We start from the raw sequence: 18678 nt of genomic DNA, 5'->3' as shown, positions 1-18678 counted from the left end.
AACGACTGCTGCTTTGTGCTCTTACAGACTTTCCCAAAGTGAGCAAGTGTCTCTGCGAAGCCACCAGGCACCATCTGAGGAACCTAGCTTAGTGTCTCAAAACTCTTGCCGAGACCTATAGACTGACTCAGAAGTTCCTGTGCAACCATTCTGTATGCTTTGGTCACCCAAGATTTCTTTGAAAGCCTCCAGATGTCATTCGCATATATTAACAACTGCTTAGCATATGCTCATAGTTCCCAGATGGGAAATGTTGCTTTGCATTGGGTAGGTCCAAAATAAGTGGAGATTCTGAGCATTACTGCATGGCTTCACATGAGTCCCTTATCAGCCCAGACATCAGAGAGCCTATTGCCATGTCAGCAAGCTGAGTACAATGGCATCTGATCAAAATATCGATCCAGAGACACAGAGAAATATGCAGTCCTGCTTGTAGTACATACTGGCATGAGGTCAGAGCCAGCCTGGAAGACTGTTGCGTTCTTACCAGTTTGAGGAAACAACACCTTTTTCTTATGTTTATTTTTGGGTTATTTTTGACTGCCTGGGAGGTGCTCAAATATTTTAGTGTGATGGGAATTACACAAACAATGAGGCTGAATAGGGGACGCATTTTTTTCTTGTGGGAGACATGTCATATGTTCAAGAGTGGCAGTAATTACTAGGCAATTTTTACCTTAAACGGTCACCACCAAAGCAGCCTTTGTAACTATTATTTCCCAAGAGGCCTCTGGACTTGGGAGGCTTTCACAGTCACTTGTTTGCATGCCACTGCGGAGGGGTCATTAACCATGCTGAATTTTTTCTATCCATTGGCCTTTGGGCAACTGTCTGTGCTTCTTTTTATCCAGAGGACTAACTATGGAGAGGCAACAAGTTTTTTATTGTTGTTGTTTTTTTTCTCACTGTCCTCATTCTTCCAGAGTCAGTAAAATTTTTCAAAGCATCAGAAGCTCAGAAGTGCAGGAAACAGCTCACACCACAGTCTGGAGTGTGGGTTCAGCCTGAGTGAATATTCAGATGCTTCTCCAAAGCTTATCTGGCCTAGCCAAAACCTCCTGAATTTACAAAATTGGGCTGGGCATTTTATAAGAACAGGATCTCTTACAAGATTTTCAGTATTTCCTCTACTGACTAGAATGAGATCAGCTTTGAAATCAAAATAATTTATTTTGATTTAAAAATGGATCATAGTGCTTCCAGATCTTTAAAAGATTCAAAGTGAATTGGCTTGTAGAAATTGGTTGAAGGTTGAGGAGGATGACTCCTTTTATTTTGCTCTTCTTAATCCAGTTTGCTCTTGTTCAATGGCATCCAAATAAACTCTACCCTTGGCAGCTGTGTGTCTCATTTCAAACACCACCCTCTCCTCTCTCCGACATTGCCTTGCTGCTGCAGCACCTTCTCTTGAAATAAATTATTAGCAACTTGCAAATTCTAAGCCAGCAATTATTCTCCAAAAGGTCAGGCAGATCAAATGACTTCCACATCAGCTTAAAGCTCCTCCGTCAAAAATGAGACAAAAGCACTCGTGTGCCTGATTGTCATTCCAGTCCTGTATCCCAGGTTTCAAAGGCCACCCTCTGGTTTTGAGGTTGAGGATGGGCAGTCAGCTACCTTGAAGCTTTCCATCCAAAAGGTTTTCCTATGAGGCTGATTGTCTGCTCTTTTGAGCAGACATGTCAGGTCATTAACATTTACACCCACTAGGGTGGCTTTCTTACTGTGCTCACAACTGAGCTGGCTTTATCTCTGCAGGCTTCAGTGTGGCAGGAGTCGAAATGCCAACTCCCAGCAAGACCTGATAAAGCTTTGCTGAGAGACATGGCTGGCACTACTTTGCGGAACAGTAGGAGCAGCAGCTGTATCCCACCACTCATTACATCTTCATCTTGCACACACCACCCTCTCTCCCAGAAAACATTTCAACAACGAAGGTTACTTGCAGTGCTTAGAAGCTTTCCCCAGAAGAGGCTGTTTTTCCTGGTGTTGCCTGTGAGAAGGAACACAGCCACTCTGATGACTCCAGACACATGAAAATGTAGATGCCAAGAGTGGTGGAGACCAACCTTGCTATGACCCGCAGGATGGGGCCAGGAAGTCTGCAGTGGCTGCTCATACTTGCTCTGCCTTCCTATTTTCAGTTTGCTTTAATTATTTGTTTCTGCCCTGGTGGGTGGTTGACTTTGATGACCGAGTTGTCCCTTTAATGACCCAGGAGATGGGCAGAACCCAACGGTCATCTGCTTTGTACACAGACTGCCACATTTCCCCATCAGTGCTAATGGGGGTTAACAAAGGTGATCAGAAAGGGCTGCTTTTGCTCCTGTACTGTGTGCTGTAACTGGGTGCGCTGCAAGGAAAAACATGGATGCATGTATATACAACCCTTCGAGGAGGCAGTAGCAGCAGTATTAGAGCTTTTTTCACACTCAAAGGAAAGCCAAATTCAACTGTGAAGAATAAAACACAGTGGCTGTGACTATTTCAGAGAAGAGTGAGCTCTGGCCAGGCCTGGACTGCATCCACACATCACAGCTAGAGAAGCTGCAGCACTGCCACAATGAGAAGAAGCAGCTACTGACCCCACTGAACAAGTTAATGTGTAAAAGCTGCTTGAATACCCTGCTCTGAACTACAGCTTTTTATTTTTGCTCAGTGTTAAAACTTGCAGAGATTAAGGAATTTGACAGAGGAAATCTCCCAGCATCAAACATATGAGAGAGGAAGTTCACTGGACATTTTAAAGCAGGCAATAGAGAATAACAGTACAACAACACTGTAGGTGATTGGCAACCCATCTGCCAGTAGTTTCATCTGTGTCACCTGTGGAGATGCTTATGGTGGCCAGAGGTGAGGGTACGCACCACACTGCAACCTGCATTGAAGTGCAGTGAAGTAGCACACTGAGGCTTCCTAGGGGTAAATGATGAAACCCCAAAAGATGTTACCCCAAACTCTTAGGAAAACACTTTGACAGAGAAAGTGTGGTGATTTAAGGTGGGCAAGTTGCCGTGGGTTTAAATCCACTCTCGTGAATGTAAACCAAATCTTCCTTTTCAGGCAACAGAGCTAGATAATGAATAGATAATGACCATACCAACTCTATGGAGCCCATAGTTAGCTTCAAGTGCTTGATGCTGAAGCAGTATCTTTGAAATTCAGGGTGATTACTCTACTGCCTAGACATAAAGAAAGCAGGTAGTTGGATATCAAGGATTTATTCAAGTTCCTTTCTGCTATCACACCCTGGTATGGCTCAGGCTGCTAGGGAGATGCAAAACTTGCTGTACATGGTAGTGTTATTTGTCAGCACTTAGCAAATAAATGCTGGTGACAATACAGCCTTGGGTCGGATACATGCAGACTTGATGAAGTCTCTGAACTGCATTCTTTCCCTTCTGAAAGTTGACATATGCATGCTTTAAATGTGTGTCTATCCTGCAGTTATTTCCTTCAAAGGGAAAGAACTGCCTCCCTCTAAAGAAATCTAAGCAGGGAAAAGGCAAAGATCCAGCAAGGAAAGACAACCCAAAAGACAGAAGCCTAAGAAAAAAGGGGAAAAAAAAAAAGCATAACTTTCACTCTGAGGCTTAAGGACTGGTGATGATGTATGAGATTTTACAATAAGGTATTTTCTGTGGTTTCCCTCTCCTTCAGACCCACAAGATGTCTCTCAGCAAAGCACAAAGCCCATCATTGCAGCTGGGACTGCACAGGGCACCGAACAGTAAGTGGAGTTCAGAAGGCATAAGTAAACTATCATAGGGCAGGTAAGACTTCTCCTTAACCAAACTATATTGGGAAAAAAATCTGAAACAACCAGAAAAATAACTACCAGACTCAAACAGAGGGGAAGGGAAGAAATAAAACCAGTGGAAAGCTGGACCAGTGTCACCTTCCCACCAGACGTCTGTCTTGTGTCTCTGAAACACACAGCATGGTTCACACCATGCTTCTCCTGGTCAGAACACCTTGGCAACAAATTCATTGACCATTTTAAGGATCCAGGTGAAGTTTTGGGAAATGACATTTTTTGTGCCCTCAGATGGCTTGCAAACCTCACTTTTTTGTGGTTATGTTTAACTGGGACCTTTTCACTGTGAGCTGATTGTTAACATGGATTTCACACCACTGAGAGAATGTGCAAAGTCTACAAAGAAAGACATTGTCTGCTTTGTTAAACAAATGACATTATTTCCCTTCTGCCTAGCAACCCATAACAGGGCCAGAGGATTTGTAACAGGGAGCTAGCAGAATAGAGCATTTCAAACTAGCAAACAGGTCTCATGCTTTCATTGCACTTTGTAGCTTTGCCAAGAACTTGTAAAAGGATTAGAAAAAAGAATGGATTTCATAATCTAATAACTGTAAAAAAAAATCTCCATAAACTCACATACTTAACAATTTCATCAGAACTGTAAGGAAATATATCTTTCAACAGCATTTCAAAACACATTTTTTGGAACAATTAATTACTTGAGTCTTTCCAAAATAACAGAAGCTTTATAGAATACTTACATCTTTCCATGCAGACACTAAGATCATCACCTTACCATACCCTCAATTTCCATAGTGAGAACCAAAAAAATAATAATGTAATACTGTTACTGTAAACATTAACAGATCTGTAACCTTGGCCATTTTCTCACACTTCTTCATAGTCATCATAATTCCCTTTATGCCTGTGATATGCTGAAACTGAAAGAATATCTGGATGTTCCTTATTTTATGCTTTGCACTTAGTAGGCTTGCCTACAGCCAAGCCATATGAGTCAGGCTATGTCATTTCATGTGGAAGGGACAAGAGGATGAAAGCAAGAGGCAGGTAAAGGACTGCAGCCATCAGCTGGGCCTAGTGGCTAACCTGTAAACCTTGTACATGCAGTAGAGTTGGAGAGGGGAGAGGGGGACATTGCTAAAGTATATGTAGATTTGTTTATCAATCCAGAATGACTTGAAGAGCTGACAATACAACACTGAGACCAGAAAGCATGTCGGGGAGCAGCAAGAGCTGGATGTCCTGTAAGGGCTGGCAAGATAGAGTCGAGGATGACAACAAGGCCACCAGAGAAGTGACAACACCAACAAACCTCTCCCACAAGACTGGGGGCAGTACCTGGTGTCAGTCACTACCCAGGGATCACCAGACAAGCCCATGGTGATGAAGCAGGGTGGAGGCCAAGCTGAGAAGGCAGTTAAGCAGGTTGGGGTGAGGATGAGCAAGGTGCAAGGCTGGGCACTGGCATTCCTGCGGCACAGCTGGAGAAGACATCCACATTAAGGGCCTGAGCTTGACTGCAGCTGCTGGGCAGAGAAAAGGAGATCACAGCCAACCTCACTGCTCTTCCACATGGATTTTTTTCTCAGCAGTCTGATCCCAGGTTGCCCATTTGCTGGCTGTGAGCCCAGGCATCCCAAGTCCCAGGAGACATGGGACAAGGCTGCAGAGCCCCTTGATGCACACAGGGCATGGACAACATGTATGACATGGTGCCTTTCCAGCTTCTTCCTGGAATGGAAAAGGCAGAGAAGAATAGACTATGATCACCATCTCTGTTAAGTTACTAGACTTAAAGACCTCAGAAGAAGCTCCTGAGGTTTAAAACACCCACATGGAGGTGGTGCTTAGGGCCCCCACAGAAGTCACTGCCAGCAGATGCTGTGACACACGTGAAATGTTGCTTGGCTCAAGGGGAGACCAGGCAAGCACATAAAAGAGAAATCCACTGAGGGTCACACAGACTCAATGACAGAATTAGCTCAATGACAGAAAGAAGTTATATACCAAGGAATAAATGAGATGCTCAAAACCTTTCCTGCTTATGCAGGATGTTTTCTCATGGTATCTTCTTAAAGACAACCCTCCCACTTGTTTGGGACTCAAGTTTAAATTGCCCTCTGTTGGTTCCTTCAGCTGAATATCAGAGACTTTAGCTATATTTAATTACCAAGTTCGTGTAGCTAAATTATGCTTGTCTTTTTAGAGCCTGATTTTCAAAGGTACCATGTATCTGTGATTCTAAACTGCATTAAGTGTAGCTGTAGGTGCCTAGCACTTCTTCATCATCATGTATTTAAACACAGTTTTTTCCTTACCACAAACTACCAAAAATTAAACACAGCTATTGGCACAGTGTTTGGTAGTTTGGAGACTGTTTTTTAAAAGGTGTTCATTTTCTTCTCCCACTGTTATTTCTGACTGATTGATCAGTGTTGCTGTCAATATATTAGAGGGCCCAAAAGTGGAGGGGCAGGCGCCGATCTATTCTCCTTAATCACCAGTGATAGGATCCGCGGGAATGGTGTCAAGCTGAGGCAGGGGAGGTTTAGCCTAAACATCAGGAAGAGGTTCTTCACCGAGAGGGTGGTTGCACACCAGAACAGGCTCCCCAGGGAAGTAGTCACTGCACCAAGCCTGTCTGAATTTAAGAAGCATTTGGACTGTGCACTTAGTCACATGGTCTAAAATTTTGGGTAGACCTGTGTGATGCCAGGAGTTGGACTCGATGATCCTTATGGGTCTCTTCCAACTAGGGATATTCTATGATTCTATGATTCTAAATTTCTGTGCTGAAGACAGCACAGGAGGTTAGGAGGCTGCTGCAGGGAAGCATCCTATTCACTTTTCCTGTCTTTACTCTTCCCTATCACTTACAGCCACTGCTGGAGACAGGACACTGAGCTGCAGGAGAACTTTTTCTGACCTGGGACAGCTGCTTTGATGAACTTCCTGGACATACTAAAGGATCAGCTTCATCCTTCTTAAACTGGGAGCAATTCAGGCCCCTCACACAGTTATTAGAAAGAGAAATGAGCCTCATAGAAAAGCTCAGCTGAGACTCATCTTCCTCCATTCAGCATATAAAGACCAATTCCTCAGAATCCCAGTGCTATGCAGGATGAATCTAGGTCCTGATATCCTTTTCTGTCTTACTGTAAAAATAAGACAATAAAAACCTCATTTTGAACATCCTTATTGCTATAAGAATTGCACACGAAAGTTTAAAAACCTTATTTTCTCAAATTGCAAAACTGGGCACCTAATTTGACTCCTGTTGTAAGTGATGCAGTATTGAAAAAACTCACCTGAGAAAAGATCTAACTAATCTTGATGAAATGATTTTTAGATAAATACAGTTATTCATTGTACACACAAACGTTCTGCTTTATTGTACATCTCTTATATGATCAGATCAGAAACATTTTGCAGAGATATTTTTATATGCTGTGTATGTACCTTATTTTATCTCTGGTATATTACAGGTAAGGTATAAACTGTAAAATGTCATGGAGTCCTTCCTACTGCCACTGTTTCTTGTATTGCTTTGCCTGAAAAGCCAGGTCGCTCATTTACCCATGAGCAAACTGAAATGTGATTCTGTGAAACTTCATTAGGGACAGGCAAAAGAAAGCTCCAAATGATTGAAAGTCTCTCTACAAATGTGCTAGCCCAGACTTTCCCAGGTTGAGCTGTCTACACCCTGTAGTCCATAAGTTATCAGAAGGTGTCTGCAAAGCAGACAGAAGAAAACAACAGCACAAACAAGCACTCATGGCCACACATGGGCAAAGCAACAAAATGCGGGGGAATATGAATATTAAATGAACATTCAAGATTTGGCCCAACTTTCAGTTAATTGTGAAAGACAGACATTATTGCTATATAGTATAAGATGGCTTTGAATTTTCAAGTTGTCTCTTAAAAGTGGGGAAAATCTGGGTGGGTATTTTCTCAACAGTTTAGGATTTAAAAAACTTCCTAAAAAGGAATCCCTTCTGCTTATGTTCAGGCAGCAGTAATTTGGGAGAACAGAAAATGTCAAAACTAATTGTGACAGGAAGATTTTGAATATATACATGTAATGCATAATACAAAATAATATAACAACAAAGCAAAACAAAAGGCCAGTACCTTTTTGAAGGAACTCAATATTCAGAACTTAGAAAAAAGACTAAGGAAGTAGTACAAACCCAGGTATTTGATAATTAAGCAATACATTTAATTTTTTGTCACAGGTAGCATATCTATATACGGGGATGTGGAGTATGCACATCCATGCACAGCAGCAGTGAACTTCATGCCTGTCCCCATCCCTCCCTCCCCTCCCCCCACTCACATGGATTCTGTGATTATTTTAACAGCACCATGTGTTTTTCCTTATTTCCATTGTTTAATTTGAACAAAAACAACCTGCAGCCTCACTCACAAAAATCATAAATCTCCCGGTTCGGTAGTCTGTTCGGGCGAATTGTGTTGGAGCTCCTGGGCTGTATGAGAACTTGGGCAGTCCAGGAAGTGTTTATACAGATAAGAGATTTGCAGTGAGAGGCGAAAAAAATAAAAAAGTGCACGGTTCACGTGGGATTTCAGTTATTCACGGGCTCAGAGGGGCAGCAAGAGGAGCATGGGTTGCAAAGTGGGCTGTCAGGCCCATGGCAGCCGATTTTCTGTGGGCAGCATCACCCCAGGAGTGACGAAGACATGAGCACCTTGCATGCTTCCCAGAAAAATGAGTGATGGAAGAGTTAAAGAACTGCATGACATATTGCATGGCCTATAAACAAAAGCCAAAGTAAACGAAAAGCAATAATTTATCCCTCAGAAGTCATTGATTTCCCTTATTCTCACACCAAGCGCTGCAGCGTCAGGAATCTGTGTTTGCAGCCAGCACCAGGAAATCCTGACTGCTGGGGCTAAAGCTCGGAGGGATCATTTGGTGTGGCAGAGCAGCACATAGGCAGGAGCCCAGCTGGGGGAGAGATGTGCAGAGGCCTCATGTGGGCAGAAAGAGCCCTGTAAAAGGGGTGATATGAGAAAGAGGGCATCAGGCTGTTCCTCTGCTGCTTTCCTGCTGGAAAGCAAGTCACAGCAGAGAAAAGAGGATCTGTGACTCCTTCTAAGCTGTTAAAGTATGAAATGGAAGCTTAATATTAAAGGATTCTTAACTAATTAGAGGAATGCTTCTAAATGAAATTGCTCTGGGAAGCTTGCTGAATCCTATGTGAGAGCAGAGGAGCCTGCTGACAGGGGCTCCCATCCTGCTTGCATGTGCTGAGCGAGTAATTTAATTAAAAGCGAGTAATTCAGGAAGTTTCTTTAACCCAGCCAGGGGACACACTGTGATTCTCAAAAGGAAGGTGCTGAAGGAGCACAAAATTCGCATAAATTCCTGATTTCACGGTCCCTGTAAAAGTTGTTAAGAGCTAGGTAAACAAAGTGTTTTCTCAGTAGCATGGACGCAGTGGGAAGTGAAAGGCTTAGTTTGATTTAAATTGTGACAAAACACTCTGAAACCATGCTAAGGGCTTAGGGCAGGCAGATGGAGTGTTTGTCAAAGCACAGCTCCTGAGCCCTGCTGCCTTGGTTGATTGAAACTGGGAATTTTTAAGGTTACACATGTAAGGCTGCCCTATGCCTTTTGAGAGTGAAGGCTGAAGGCAGTGTTGGCTGAATTATCTGGATTCACAGAGAGGAGATTAACATGGAGATGATATCAGGGTACCAGAGGACAGCACAGAATCACTAGGAATTCCTGGCCTCTTGGTTTGTGTAAATTAATAGCACGAGTGCAAAAGGAAGGTTTCCAGGTTTGCTATTTAGATTCAGCAAATCTCTACTCAGATACAAAGGATTTAAAAATCTATCCAAGAATTTGCACCAAGCAGCTATCAAACATAGTCCATAAGAGATAACTGGGGGACAATAAGGCTGAAAGCAAAAACCCACAACAGGAAATACATGTTTAAAATGCAGGTGCTGTATCTGATTGACCAGGGACATTGAGTTATTATAGACAAAGTCCTTAATTCAATGTACAGCTGCAGATGAGAGCTGCTTTTGAGATGCTAAAAAACTTGTTACATTTTTACATTTAAAGACACAGGATTTAATTTGATTGATTTAGAGTATGCTTTTAGGGGCCCTCATGCTGGGAATCCCATACTATAGCTTTCCCAGATCTGTTTCACTGCAGTGGCTCCTTTATTTATACAGGTTAAATGCAATTGCTGGTCATCCTAAACATACTCCTGAAGGGGGATCATACTCCACCACCAGACTTCCCCAGACTTTGTCTTGCCTTGTGGCATAACTAGTTGCACTGGGAATTAGCAGGTGTGCTTCTTCGTCCCCTTCACGGTGCTCCTCTCTACCAGCTGTGTGCAGCAGGACACCAAACCCTGCACTCGCCTTCAGCCATTTTTCCTCTTGCACTTGAAGTTGGTGCCTTCTTTCCAGGCTCTCCCAGGTAGGTCCTAATGAAGGGGGATCACGAGCCAAGTGTAAGGTCCTGCAGCTGGGCTGGGGCAATCCCAAGTACAAATAAAGGCTGGGCAGAGAATGCATTGAGAGCAGCCCTGATGAGAAGGACCTGGAGGTGTTGGTTGATGAGAAGCCCAACATGAGCCTGCAATGTGTGCCTGCAGCCCAGCAAGCCAACCATACCCTGGGCTACACCAAAAGCAGTGTGGGCAGCAGGGCGAGGGAGGGGATTGTCCCCCTCTGCTCTGCTCTCGTGAGACCCCACCTGGAACCCTGCACCCAGCTCTGGGGCCCCCAGCACAAGAAGGACACGGATGTATTAGAACAAGTCCAGAGGGGACCACAAAGATGATCAAGGGGCTGGAGCACCTCTGCTATGGGGATAGGCTGAGTGAGCTGGGGGTGTTCAGCCTGGAGGAGAGAAGGCTCTGGGGAGACCTTACAGGGGCCTTCCAGTACCTAACGGGGCCTACAGGACAGCAGGGGAGGGACTCTTTGTCACGGGGTGGGGTGATAGGACAAGGGGGAATGGCTTTAAACTAAAAGAGAGTGAGTTTATATTAGACATTAGGAAGAAATTCTCCACTCATAGTGTGGTGAGGCCCTGGCACAGGCTGCCCAGAGAAGCTGTGAATGCCCCATCCCTGGCAGTGCTCAAGGCCAGGCTGGATGGGGCTTTGGGCAGCCTGATCTGGGGGGAAGTGTCCCTGCCCATGGCAGGGGGTTAGTATTAGGTGGTTTTTAAAGTCCCTTCCAGCCCAAAACACTCTCTGATTCTCTGATTCTATGATCTCATCAAGGTCTACAGATACCTGAGGGGAGAGTCCAAAGGGGATGGATCCAGGCTCTTTTCAGTGGTACCCAGTTCCAGGGCAAGAGACAATGGGCACAAACTGGAGCACAGGAGGTTCCCTCTGAGCATCAGGAAGTGCTTCTGTACCGTGCAGGTGTGAGAGCACTGGCACAGGTTTCCCAGAGAGGCTGTGGTTTCTCCCTCCTTGGAGATCTTCAAAAGCCACCTGGATGTGGTCCCGAGCATCCTGCCCTGGGTGTCCCTGCTTGGGCAGGGGTTGGACCAGGTGGACCCAGAGGTCCTGCTAACCTCAGCCATTCTGGAATTCTATGAAGCTAGGAATCAGCTCCTTGCTCTCTACATCCACCTTAGAGATACTTTGTTTTGCTCTGTTGAAAGAGAAGCCAGCATAACTGTGATTCCTTACCCCACCTGCGGAACAGGAAACTCATTTTCTCATTGTGGAGGGGAGAGAAGTTAGTGTTTGTCCAAGGCTTAGATAAGCTGGAGAGCATCGACAGCAATGCCACAGCTCTTCTGTGTTGCTCTGGATAAAGCAGGGCTGATCCCAGCAGAACAATTCATCTCATTTGTGTGTCTTTAACAGGCCTTCAGCCTGAATATTCAGGCAGCAATGTGCTGCTCCTACCACTAACATCACTCTGCAACTGACTGTGTTCGTTGGCATGCTCGCCTGTTTATTTAGGTGTGTGAGAGGCTTCCATTGTTATTTGGATCAGACCTGCCTCATTATGTTCATTCCAAGCACTGCTTGCGTGCTGTTTTGTAGACATCTCCTAGACGTACAGGGCACCAAGGGGATTAATAACATTCATCCAAATGTTTTCCCAGAGGTTGGTGCGAGAAAGAAATATTCATATTGACCTCACAGAGCTGGTTTACAGATCAGATTCACTTAGAATGTGTACAGAGTTAAGGCTTGATATGATAGAACAACATTACACTCCACAGGGTTTCATGCTGGTCTTCTTTTCTAGACACTTGGTGTTATTCCCTCTACCAGCAGGTCCCAGGAGAGAACTTCTCTGTGCATTCTGCAACCAACAAAGAAGGGTGGTTTAGCATTGCAGAAAAACAACCTATATGTAATGAGTCTCATCGAAGTATCACCTCTCCATCATCTCTGATCTGCTCACAGCAGCTGGGCAGGTGAACCACCAGGGAGAGACGTAGCTGGCCATTTGGTGCCAAGAAGGGTGAGGACCATCTATGATGGGTCTGGTGGCCTTGGTGGAGCCTATCAGTATGGGGCAGGGAGCTGAAACAGAGCTCTGAGCATCTGAAGGAATGACTTGAGTATGAACACAGGCAGGAGATGGGAAGAGGAGTACAAAAAATTCATCTTCAGTAGGTGTACTAGTATCAGCAGGATGGGCTATAACTTTAACGTTTCGCTTAGAAAGAGCAGGAACTTCTTTCCTACTCTTGTTGGATGGATGTGAAACAGCAATTCACCCCTTGGGGAAGGAGCTGATATGTAATGAACATGGATGGCATCCTCCACCCCACTCCCCAAACACAGGAGAAAAGTAGATTGGTGGAAGTAAAGACTTAAGTATCGTTGACTTAATTCTCTTACACTTTGACCAGCACAGATTTAAGGTACTTGCTCACTTTCCTCACCGTCTACGTACAAACCCATATCTGCCATTATCAACTCTAGGAGAGAAAGAAGTATTACTTGCATTATATGGTCAGGTAAGGGTCATGCTATTTTTGGATGAATACAGGGTGCAGAACCCATAAGTGATTTCATTAAGAAAACATAGATTTACAAAAGAATTTACCAACACATGGGCAACAATTGGAAAAATGCAGAGTTACACTCCCAGAGACAGTTGGGCATGGGACACAGGGAGGATTTTTGTTTTGTTTCTAACAAGAAGTAATTCCACAAGTGGAAATCATGTTTATGATCCTTTTCATAAGCCTTTAAAGAAACTTGTTTGTGTTGGACACTAAACAGGATTTTGGCAAAGGAGTGACAAAGAAATAAACTTAACACTCTGTAAAAAGCACTGCAAGAACAGGATAAAACATATATCTTGTGACAGTTAGTATCCTGAAATAGGTTATTTCAAGGAACAATCCCAAGCAGTAACCATCTGCACTTAAATGCACATCAGACTTCTAACTTCAATCCAGGTTACTTTTCAAAATCAACATTCACCAAACTCTTGTTGAAATGAGCAGGCACAGAGCCAAGATTGCACATTTATACCAGTAACTTCAGCTCCCACTGAAGTTAATGGAAGATCTGCCATTATCTGAAATAGGAGTTTTTCACACATGGTTGAAGTCTGGTGAGATTTGGGAGCACTGTTTGAAGCCAGATGACTGTATTTGGCTGATTTGTTGTGCCCCTGACTTAGAGTGTTCATGTTTTTGAGGTCTACTAGCAATAGCTGACAAACCTGTTTTGCTTCCCCATTTCACATCCCTTTTAAGATACCTATTGGTCATACTTTGCTGAATCAATAGTGTTATGAAATGGATCCAATACAAAACCAAACCAACTGAAAACAATTCCCTTAGAAGTGGCAAGTCAGTCATTAACTCTAACCTCACATTTGGCAGCACATACCTCTTTGAGATACATGGAGGAATGAACTAGGCTGCAAGGTAAGAAATCCTCACATTCAGTCTTGATTTTTACAGGTTACTCTAGTGCAGTCATATTATATATTATACACATTACATGTGACAGTGTCATGCTCAGAATCCATTCCTGGACATCGACTTTCCCAGAAAAGACACACAGTGGACTGGTTTCTTCAGCTGGTTTCTTACATAAATCTGCATAACCGAGGAAGCGAGCTCTAGAAGCAGGTACATCTTCACTGCAGGGCAAGCGTTTGGTCTTTAGCAAAGCTGACCTCCAGAAAGCCCAGCTGCATCTCCCTCCAGGTTTCATCTCTTCCACCCCTCTGTTACCCTGGCTCAATGGTCAGTCTTCTGGGTTGCACCTCAACAGCCCTTGTACCTTGCATGCTAACATCCCACGAGATTTTCCAGGGTTTCTTTCAGGGAACATAAAGTAAACATGTGTCTGTCCATCCCAAAGCCCTGGCAAGAAGTATCCCAGCCCTTCTGATGCACTGCAAGCTGCACAAGGGGAATGAGGATGTTGCATAGCATGGTAGCTCATGGCCAGTGTATTTTCCCTTGCTTTCATGAGATTACAAGGAATCAAAACTCTATTAAAAGCTTCTAATTGAGATTCACAATTCTTTGGTATTTCCCCAAAGACTCACACACTGATTTAGTTTACAACCAAGAACTGTTAAAAAATACTGCATTGAGAACCGTTAAGGACATCTCAGCTGCCAGGAAATGAAGTGTGAAATGGCAATAAAGTCAGAAAATGCAGCAAACCCTGCTCTCAGTGGCCTGGCTCAGACTCCTGCATGATGGAGTTAGAGATCTGCTGGGGGCCTGATAGGTTTACCCAGCTGTAAGCTGGGGTCACCTACTTCTGCAGGTTTCTAGCTCAGGGGGCTGCCGCATGGATTTTTGGGCTACCTGGTTATCCACCTCCCAAAACTTCTGGTGCGGCAGTGAGATGGGCTAAAGGGAAGGAAGGTTCACAGGCAATGATAGTGGTACCACTCCACTAAAGAAAAAAAAATGAAAAAAAAAAAAAAGAAGAAAAGAAGAAAAAACTTTGGAGCAAGCTTTGGGGACATGGAATTTAGGGTGATCAAGGATTCTTGACTGCTTTCAGATTTCTTCTGTTTAAAGCAGCATCAGCCACCAGTGTCTGCTTACCTGTTGGCTATTTCTCAATGCTTTCTGGCCTGCAAGGACAATTTATCGCTCTGTTCAAGGAAATCTGTAAATCACTGAACTGAGAACAATAGTGAGACACAGAAAAGGGCTGTGACACTCTGTGTACCAAAAAAATCTCCCAGACCAACTAAAACTATCAAACATTACCAGCCAGGCCAATGTTACATGCTTTCAGACTCCATCAGTGTTTGCCAAGAGTAGAAGAAAATTTCATCCCTTCTTTATGGACAGAGTGCAGTAGAAAGTAAATTTTTATCACTCCCTAGGGTCTTTTGTGAGGGTTCATAACTCAGACTGTAATGACAATAAAATAATATTAATATTAATCAATATATGCATAATTACTCAATAATAATCATAATATTGTCAATATGACAAAATAATGATGACTGTAATGACAGCCCCAGCATACCAGCACAACAAGGTGAGAGAACTGTCTGTGTCAATCTATGTACCAGTAGTTCTCAGCCTGTATCACCAGCTTTGATTAATTATTTTGGGGTCAGTCAGTTCAGATGTATGTTAAATAATATATTTCCCTATTTAAATCCATCCTTTTCACCAAGTGTGAGGGAGTGGAGTGAGAAGGAGCATGACACTGAGGTAGCTTCCTCCTTCCCCAAAACTACAGCCTCCTCAAAACATGTTATATGCTTTACAACAGAAACTGCATTTATCATAACCCAGGAAAAATCCCTTTATATGCTGCAATTTCCCCTCCTGGCGATGGTGTCAAAAGACTCCAGCCGTGACTTTAGTTCTCTCCTTCCCCCTTTTCTGCACAATACCCAGATATACAACCCATGCTGCTTGAGATTTTCCCCTTTGGCCCCGGCTTTGCTCATTTTACACCCATCTTGACAGTTTTGGCCTCGGCCCTCTGCTTTTACAGCCTTTTAGCATTTGTCACCTAAGTGTCTTCCCAATGGCTTCTCACACAACTTCTGTCTTAAATTTTCACCCAGGTGGGGTTGGCTAAGTGCTTTGCTTCTTATGTCCTGCAGTTTCTCTCATTGCTACCCTGTTAGTCACCCTTCTGTGGGTTCTCCATGCATGGAGGCTTTCAAGATTCACTTAGATGCACACAAATAACATTTGGTGTTGGCAATAGTCCTGACCGAAGCAGGAGCCTGGGCTAGATCTTTGGGTTACCTGACCTCCATGGGTCTCTCCCCACTGCTGTTTCTGTGATTCCTGCATGAGATAGCATCTGCAGGGATGTTTTCTGTCTCTCACTTTGCATTCGGGACCTCTGATCTATAACTTTTTGTAGTTTTCGAACTATAACTTTGTACAGCCTTTCTGCTGTCTTGAGAGCACTTGGTCATGTGAACATCAGAACAAGGTCCAAAAAAAATCTACAGTTTCAATGAAATAAGAAGTTCTCTGAAAATTGACAGCACCACCAGTCCAGTGCCCATATGACATGGCTTTGGGTTAAGGTGTGCCTTACATTGACAGCCTGTCTGCCAGCAAGTAGACTTCACAATGTTCTTCCATCACTAGATCATGCAGTCAAAGCTTACAGTGGGCTGTGTCCCTTCCTGCCACCCCATACTTATTTTGTTGTCGGTTCCAGGCTGGAGAGCTGGTGGAATGCATTCTTGCAAAGCCTAATCTTAAAACCATTGAGATTTGTGTAAAGTTTTGGATCAGTCCTGCATCCTAATTCCAGAACTGGGCAGATGGCAAAAAGTGAAGCGTATTCTAAGAGAACGTATTGGAATATCATAAGAAGCAATAATGAGCAAAATTTGTTTTTTTAGTGAAACATTTAATATGCATGACATACACTACACAATTACTCACATTCTTAAAATGAAATGGATAAATGTTTCCAGCAGGCATCATCTTCTAACAATTCTTTCAAGTTGATGCCAAAGGAAAAAAAAAAAAAAAGCTAGTAAAAGTTCTGTACAGAACATACCATTATTTTCTCCAAAGCTATTAGACGTGTTTTCTTGAAAATTAGAGTCAGGTTAAGAGAGAGGCATCCAAAATATATTTTCTCTAAGGGTGGGGATAAGTAAGTGAATCACGTAAGACCACTGTTTCACGTAAAACATTGTTTCCATTAGAAAAGGGCTGTGGACGAGAGCTTCCAAAACATATTTATCTGTATTTACTATTTCAATAAATATTTAGCTAAGCTAGGTTCAGATCTGATCAAATATCCCATACAGGAGTGTAAAATCCCGAACATTTTATCCTGTTAGCATACCTGGCAACATCAAAATCTGTCCACTTCTAGAAAATGTGCATACCTCCAAGGTTACTGAACCAAACACAAAAAGTTGACCATCTGCTTTCTGATCATATTTGTATTACTGGTCCATTCCTCTTACATACACAGCATGTGAAGTCATCCCAAACCCTCTCTAGTCTGTAAGCCCCCTCATCTTTCCAGGCTCCTATATTTGTTTCTTCAGCCACTATCTCAGTACCTTTTTCCAAGCAGTTTTAGAAAATTCACTCTGATTTTGCTGCTTTAAGAGACTTGTGCTAACTTTACACTAAAAATGTTCTGGTGTTATTCTACCACTCTTGTAGCTGCCTGCTTTTCTGTCTAACCACGCAAATATATATACATATATATATTTCTTGCTTGTCTATAAAATTCCTGGCATGCAACAGATGCTGACACAAACTAAAAAAGTCCTGCTTGCAGGCTGGGATCATATCTATGTTTTACAGTCAAAAGAAGTCTTTAGATATAACTCACTATTACTACATCTATTTTTGTCGTTTCAGATGGCACCTGGGCAATATTTCAAACACCCGGACCTACAAAACATGGGCATGCAATTTCCAAAGTGCTGAGAACAGGTAGGGCACAACAGAGCAGCAGTCAGCAGCCAGGAGAAAAGCAGACCATGCAATGAGCCAGCTGTCCTGGATACAAACACAGCTGTGCAAAACCAGGCAGTGATGGGAATTTGGAGACTGCAGGGCTTGATTCAGGATCAACGCTTAAGTTCATGCATCCAAAATGTCCACAGGTTCTTTGTTCTGTTCACTTTTTTCTACTTTTTTTTTTTCTTTTTCCCCCAGATCTCTGCTTGAGGATTATTTAAGCAGTTGTTCATCCTCCCCCAACTATCACATTACCTCGAGTATTTTTCTAGCGATGCTTTCCTCTTTCCTCTCTTTCCCTTTCTCTTCCTTTTCCACTGACGTAGTCTTCGTTTACTCAGCAATGGCTACTCTTCCCATCATTTGGAGTATCAATCGTGGTTGCTACCTATAGATAGCAGCAGTGACAGGCTGCCTACATTTCCAAGTGAACACAAATAAATAACGTGGAATTAGACCATCTTTGCTCCATTCACCAGCTTTCCCATGTGGAATAGGTGGCCACTGAAATATCTGCAGCTGCTGTTGCTGTGTCCTACAGCTCTTCCTTTCAGGGAGCACCTCCCATGGGTAACCTCAGCAGACACGCTTGAGCAGCTGTTGGACCAGCTGACCTCCAGAGGTCCCTTCCCACCTCAACCACCCTATGATTCTGTAATAGCAGGTTTACAGCTCACCACAGAGGTCAAGTGTAAGTGATCTGGACCTAGAAGTGATCTGGAGAGATATAGTGACATGGCTGGTTCTACCACTCACAAATGATTACTGAAGCTATAGGCATGTGTCATACACAAGGCCTTGCATGATACCTCAAACCCTATTCAGGAGCAATTAGTAGGTCAATAAGTTGCTGGGGCCAATAATTGGAAGGAGACGTTGCCTGTTATATTAACCCATTGTGAAAGAGCATTGTCTTATGCTATGAACAGTGGGGTCAGACTGGGCCCTTCTATGCTTA

Source organism: Cygnus atratus, chromosome Z (genome assembly GCF_013377495.2).
Source record: "Cygnus atratus isolate AKBS03 ecotype Queensland, Australia chromosome Z, CAtr_DNAZoo_HiC_assembly, whole genome shotgun sequence".
Taxonomy (NCBI): Eukaryota; Metazoa; Chordata; class Aves; order Anseriformes; family Anatidae; genus Cygnus; species Cygnus atratus.
Note: the sequence above shows the minus strand (reverse complement) of the source record.